Source organism: Lagopus leucura, unplaced genomic scaffold (assembly GCF_019238085.1).
Source record: "Lagopus leucura isolate 7727_CA_CO unplaced genomic scaffold, USGS_WTPT01 Super-Scaffold_100157, whole genome shotgun sequence".
NCBI lineage: Eukaryota > Metazoa > Chordata > Aves > Galliformes > Phasianidae > Lagopus > Lagopus leucura.
Genome location: NW_024962334.1, coordinates 42,744,509 through 42,751,404, shown reverse-complemented (window position 1 = coordinate 42,751,404; position 6,896 = coordinate 42,744,509).

Below are 6,896 nucleotides of genomic sequence, written 5' to 3'. Positions count from 1 at the left end.
CTTGGTCAAATTGAGACAAAGGAAAATCTGAATAACTGCTCAGAAGGGATATAGAACCATTATCTTGCATTTGATAAATGGCTAAGAAAACCTTATTTACCATATCTCAGTCATGGCACTTTTCAGAAAGTACACACATTTGCCCCCAAGGAAATACAAACATATAAACATTTGACATCTGTAAATATTTGAAAAGAACTAGGATATTCCACAGCAGTGATGAAAACATACCTGAAAGCTCCTGAGAGCTGTAAGCACCTAATGAATTTAGCCAGTGATTCTGACATTCTGCTGTAAAGTCATCCCATTGTGAGCTAGAGATTAGATAGCCCAGTCTGGGTTGTGTTTATTTTATTGTGTTGAAAAAGATATCTCAGTTGATTAAAATATTTTTTATAGATTAAAGACATTTTTGTCATTTTTAATGACTTACTACTAGTACTTTATAAAAAGTATTTGAGATCATGTTGACATATGCTTTAAAACAAGAAAAGCTTAAGTGGTATTTAATGGATAACTTATTACAAAGAAGGAATTCTCTAGACCTGTTTTACCTTTAATTCACATTTCTTGGATGGAGCACTTTTTCACACGATAAAGCACTATGTGTGCAGATAGAAGAGGTGATTCATGTGGCCAGTGAGCAAATCAAAGTCCCATTACCGCAAACAGAAGAGGGCTCCAGTGCAATTGTAGATTCAAGAGAGCTCAGAAATGCTGAAATTCACCATGAATGTCACATTCCATGGAAACTACCCCTTGTCGCCAAGGAGTCCAACAGAGCCACACAGGCATCAGCAATATCACTGTTGTCTTCATATCATCATAGTCATCATCAGGGAAAAAATAAGGGACAAAGCTGGATTCGTGATCTCACTGAATTAAGATTTCTAGACAATTCTGAGAGTTTATATTCTAAATAAATATGAGAAAGAGAGGTTTTCTGGTCCCTCCTACCAGAGCTGTATCTCTGCAGTTGTCAAAAATTAGTTTGAGAATAAATCTAAGTAATTCTCATAATGAGATAGGATTCCTTTTGCTTATCAGCTGGCCTAACCATTCTCGTGTATCTGGCTACATGATGGCCTCCAAGTGTTCTACATTCTGCAGTTAAGACTGTTTGGAAAGCAGTAGTTTTGAGCTCTAGTTCCATCTATCTAGATATATCTTTTGATGGACTGGTTGTCAAACTCATGTGAATGCCTCCTCTTACAAGGCCATTCAGCAGTCTTTTCTCCAGCTTCATTGGCACCTATTATATTCCTGTACTGGAGCTCTCTGTAATACAGATCTCTGGAGCTGTCAATTCCTTATTTTCAAACCAACAAAGGCTAATGTGTTTAAGTGACATCAGTGAAAAAATTAGTGCTGACTTCTGTTTCTTTGGGCTGGACAAAACTGAGTCCCTGCATGTTAGGCATGTTTTGAATGTTGCACTGAGTCTCCAGAGTTTATAAAATAACAAGCTGTTTAAATTCCAAAACTGAGTGACTTTCGCAAAAGCCTGAGAACCTCACAGCAGGAATCCAGACACTCTGTGGTCTGCAGAGTAGTCATCAATACACGTAAGGTGCTGGTTAGGAAGAGGATTCTGAATTGTTTCCTTGGACTAAGGTCAACTAGATTCACTCAGTTCAATTTTAGCTACCAGAATAAGCTTTTAGAATCCTGTGTTGACCACTGGGGACAAGATTACTCATGAAAAACATGGTGGAATGAGAACAAACTATAGCTTTAAACATGAAGAACAATTAAATACCCAATTCAAAACATTTTCCCAACATTTCAGTTCTGGATCTGTCTCCAAAATAAAAAGGTGTTGTTTACCAGACTTAGTTTAGATGAAACCTAGCTGGAAAGATTCTCAGCTGGTCTGCCACTTGGGATTTGAGCCTCACAACTCAACATTTTATACTGCAATGCAGCAACTTTAAGTCAAAGCTTTTACATAGGAACAATGCCAGATTAAATGCAAAAGCAAACAAAAAATAAGGAAGCCATTAAAAAACTCATCTTTCAGTACACAGAGGACACCCTCAATTCTGAGAAACAGAGAAAGTGAAAGAGATACTTTTTATTCTTATGCTTATGCATATTTTCATTAATACTTAGGGATTACTCTCAAGTCATGGATGTAATAGAAATGTGCCTGAAAAGAGCCACTCATAGGTTTTCACTGCCACTGAAAACCAGGCAAACTGAGATCCCTGGATCCTATTATCAGTCAAAATTAAAACTATATTGTAAGTCTCTGTCACCTTCTTCTCTTGACACATATTCTCCGTTTTATCAGATGATTGCTCCATAAAGCTGACAGGCTTAAGGTCTGGACTTCTCCCTTGGTTCATTTTATATAGAAGGGACTGGAACACTATGCCAAGAATGACTTTCAACTGTAGCTAGCCAACTGCATGTCCACAGCGGTAAATGTAGGACTGATAAGTCTGTGTGGATTCTGTTGCCAAACTGCTGTTTTCTAAATTACCTAAAAAATCTTATAGTGTAGCTGAACCTCAATCTGCCAATGTCTCAGCCTTAGCCACAGAATATGCTGGAGGTGCAAGCAAGCTGCAGTTCTTCCCCACTGTGATCTAGGGATGGTGGCAAAATACATTATCTATGAGCTATAATGATCCCTAATTCAGTATACATGCAGCCATGAAAAACCAGAGCTTTATATATTTCTGGGATTTCTCCATCTTTTCCAACCACCAAGCAGTTCCCCACTTTGTTTCCATGCTCATGGTAGCACTCCCCATGAAGCTCATTCAAGGAGGTCAGGAAGGTTCTTAGTCTCCAACATCCTACTGTGTGGACTGCCATGAAGGGGTGTCTGATGTATCCCTTGACCACACTTTTCAACAGCTCACACAGCCTGTGCTGATCCTGTCATCTCATGAGGCCTGTTTTCCTTTAAAAATCAACACTTGGTCCCATCAGTTTGCATTATTTAATTACTCACCACAAAGAAGGCTGCTGGCAAGGTGCTTCAGCAGTGAGATAATGGTAGGTAAGCATAAATAATCATTTAAAAACTTACGGGACTTTAATCAACATGCTGTTTAGGCAGGATTTTTATGTTGCCTGGTAGGAGAGCATGCATAATGGGGCCTCATTGGAGGCATTTTTCACAACAGATTACTCAGCATATAGCAAGGGATATAGTTAGTATTAAGGTGTCTGAGCCAAAAGAACTGGGCAGGAATGGGCAAGCTCTACCAATTCATGCAGAGAAACTCAGTGAGAATGGCTTTGTTTGCGGGCACCTTGCAGGCATTGCTCTTATGTCACGACAGCTTTGCTTGCACGGGATCACCAGTCCAGAAAGATGTTCTGCTGAGAGTTACGCAGCGCAGACATCAGCCAAACACAGCCCTGAAGGGTTGTGGGTTTTAACGGAAAGGAGTTGCATCATGCTCTCACATGTAAGCAAAATTCAGACACGGACTATGCCATGTTGTAAATGATGCGGCTTACCTCTGAAGAAAAACATAATGCTATCCTTTCCATTTGATGGATAGAAAATCTACAGCAGAGAAGACTGGATTGCTTAGGCCTTACTACTAGCCTAGCAAAATTGAATTGAGACTCATCTTCTCAACCAAACTGGAAAACAAAACTAATAAAGGCTCAAATACAGCTGAGCCATCATCCCTGGAGGTAATCAGGCACTGAAGAGATGTGGGACATGGTTAGTGGGAATGGTGAGGATGGGCTGACAGCTGGATTAGATGACCTTAGAAGTATATATGATTCCACAATTCTATGTGCCTGATGCTATGATTCAAATGGTAGATTTGAATATAAATAATTATATTGTGTTTAAAAAAACACAAATGAATTTCCATACAGCGAGCAGAATGCTGTGTGAGAGTGAGATGAAGAGCTAAGGGGTTTACCTCTCCAGAGGTCTGTTTTGGAGTCTAGCATCCACTGGGTTCTTTTTTGACAAGAAAAACAGCCCTAGCAGATCTCTTTGGTTCCTGGATAACATTATATATATATATATATATATATAACACTACAGTTAATTCCTAAAAGAGATTTTAGATTCCGAGTCATGGGGAGGCTATTGACAATTTTACCTTTTTCTTCTTCCCTTGAGAAATTTATTTTTTTCTTGCTTACAGAACATCAATCTCAGTTGTGCTTTGCATGTTTGCAGGAAGGTCTGAATCTGCCTGTTCTTTCTGAAGAATTTCCTGAATAGAGCTTGCTGTCAACATAGATTTCAAGACAAAGAAGGGAGATTTTTAAAAATGTAAACTAGAGCAAGGTGCCCAACTCTTTTGAACTATTAGTGAGAGCAAGGCACATTACCGCCCTTTGTGCTTTTAAAAATCATCCTCTGAGTTATTTATCAGATTAAGGTTTTAGCACAAATAGTTTGACTCTTGCCACAGTCTGTCCATTTAAATCACCAGTAAAGATGAATAGCTTGAGTTTTGCACTTGAAATATCCTCAGAAAATGTTCATGGTTTAAAAAAAAAACAAAAAAAAACCAACAAAAAAACAAAACAAAAAAAACTTTTGGAGTCTGTGTTTAAATCTACATTGAGCACTATGCAAATATTTGCATGCTGTAACTTAACTCAACATAAATCAGGGTTCTTGTCAATAGATTGTTTGATTAAACAGTGGCTTAATTTGTGCACCAGAGAGAGAGAGAGAAAAACAATCCAAAACAGCTGTGAGATTGATTTTTCCCTCCCGATCAGCCCTAAGTATTGTATAAATAACTAACTTCTATTGTGGTTAACTTCCGCAAAAGATAAAGAGAGGCCAGAGCTTGCTGTTCCACAGCCCTTACTTGGACACTGGTAGGTGAGGGCTATATAAGTATAAGCCTGGAAAGGCCCAGAGTTGTTGAGTGCTGGGACACTGATTTACACAAGTTAGATCACGTTGGGTGATTTGGCTTTGACTATCTGCAGAATATGAGAGTTTTCAACAGTTCTGAATTGTTCCCCAACTTCTGAGCTCTCTGACAGGGCAAGATTTGTTGTATAAAGTGACCATTTGAAACATAAAGGTTGTATGAATGACAGTTTTTGTTCAAATTAAAGATACATGCAGACAAGGATCACAATATCATAGAATCATTTGAGTTGGAAGGGTCCCTTAAAGATCAAGTACAAACACCCTGCAATGAACAGGGACACCTACAGTTCCATCAGGTGCTTAGAGCCCTGTCCAGCCTGACCTTGAATGTCTCCAGGGATGGGGTATCTACCACCTCTTTGGGTAACCTGTGCCAGTGCCTCACTACCCTTATTGTGAAAAACTTTTTATTTATATCTAGTCTAAATCACCCCTGTTTTATTTTGAAATCACTTCCCCTTGTCCTATCACAACAGACTCAAAAGATGATGCCCTCTGGCCAGCAGTAGATGCTCTAACTGTAAAACAAGCATACTGTGCGTGGAGTAATCAGTGTAAACCACTGAATGAATATTTAATATTTCTTGAAGCCCTGATACTCGCTGACTTCCAGCGTATTCAGTACATGATTCACCATGGATTGGTTGTGTTCTTGTCCTGCTACATCCTTCACATATCAGCCCCTACTTACCCACTGTACTATTTACAGACATTTTGAGTTGCCTATGACTATGACTATTCTCCTTGTAAAGCAGCTTGGAAATATCTGCCTGGCAAGTGCTCTCTTGAAGGCAGAAGACAACCGCAGGATGCAGATGCTTTTCAAGAGCATCCACTGAGGTAAGCAGGATCACCTGTTTCACAGTTGGGCTGACTTTACTCTCTGTGCCACACACAGATGCTCTCCATATTTTCCATTAAATCCACTCAATGTGGCAGATGAAATAATAGAACTGTAGCTTTTAATACTGAGTGTGACCTCTTCTATAAAGTCAGCTCTCTCTGCAGTTGCAGGCTGGCACAAGAGCAAACTTGCTGCAGTGATACACGTCATTCCCAGCCATGTCAGGAATTAGAGGGATGTATGTCACCATCTGTGTTATGGGGATTTGTATGGGTAAGTCATATTCTCTTCTGCTTAGACTGAGCGAGATGAAATGTCTTGGAAATCTGTCAGGTGATAAGAAATTAAGAAATAGAGGTTGTGTTTGTGGTGTGGGGGAATGGGATTGCATGAAGTCACTGAAGAAATTTTGGCAGATTCTGTGCTTGCCTTGGCCCTGACCTTGCTGCATGTCGTGGAATATGTCTCAGTTGTAGTGTGAGAGGGTACAGGAAGGCAGTGAAACATTTCTCTTCATCAGGAATATATCCAGGAATGCTTTGAAGGACTTGCTGGGGGTTGCACAAATAGAGGCTATGGCAGGATACCCTTTGGGATACACACCAGAAAGTGAGAGTTTGGAATGGATACTGTGGACATCTCTTCAATCACACCATATTCTCAAGCTTATGAAAGAATCTGAGTCTCTTCAGAGAGTAAGGACACTTCCATATCTAAAAAAATATAGAGTTCATAAACACTCTTAGCAACTCAGAGATTGATTTTTTTTTTTTTTTTTTTTTAAATTTAAGATTATTCCTCTTTCCTGCCTCTTTTCTTTGCTTTCTTCTCCTTTGCCAGCAGTGTTTTCCATCGAAAGACTTCTAGTGTTTGGACAGTTTCACATTAAGGCTGACAAAACCCAGAGTCCTGCAGTGTGAAGGAGGCATATATATAACAGTATGTAGCAGGTTGACAGCAAAGGTTTTCAGTTGCTTAAATAGCCCTTCAGAACTGAAGTGTTGACTGTCCTTTGCCAGGCACTGTTTGGTTTTAAAATAGTGGCTGCACAGTAGGAGTTCTGGTGAAATATCGCTGCATTAAAATTGACACAGACAAGAAGAAATAAAAGATGGAGAAGCACAGGTTTCTGGGCAGATGTAAAAAAGCAGATTCTTGTTGCTAGGGATT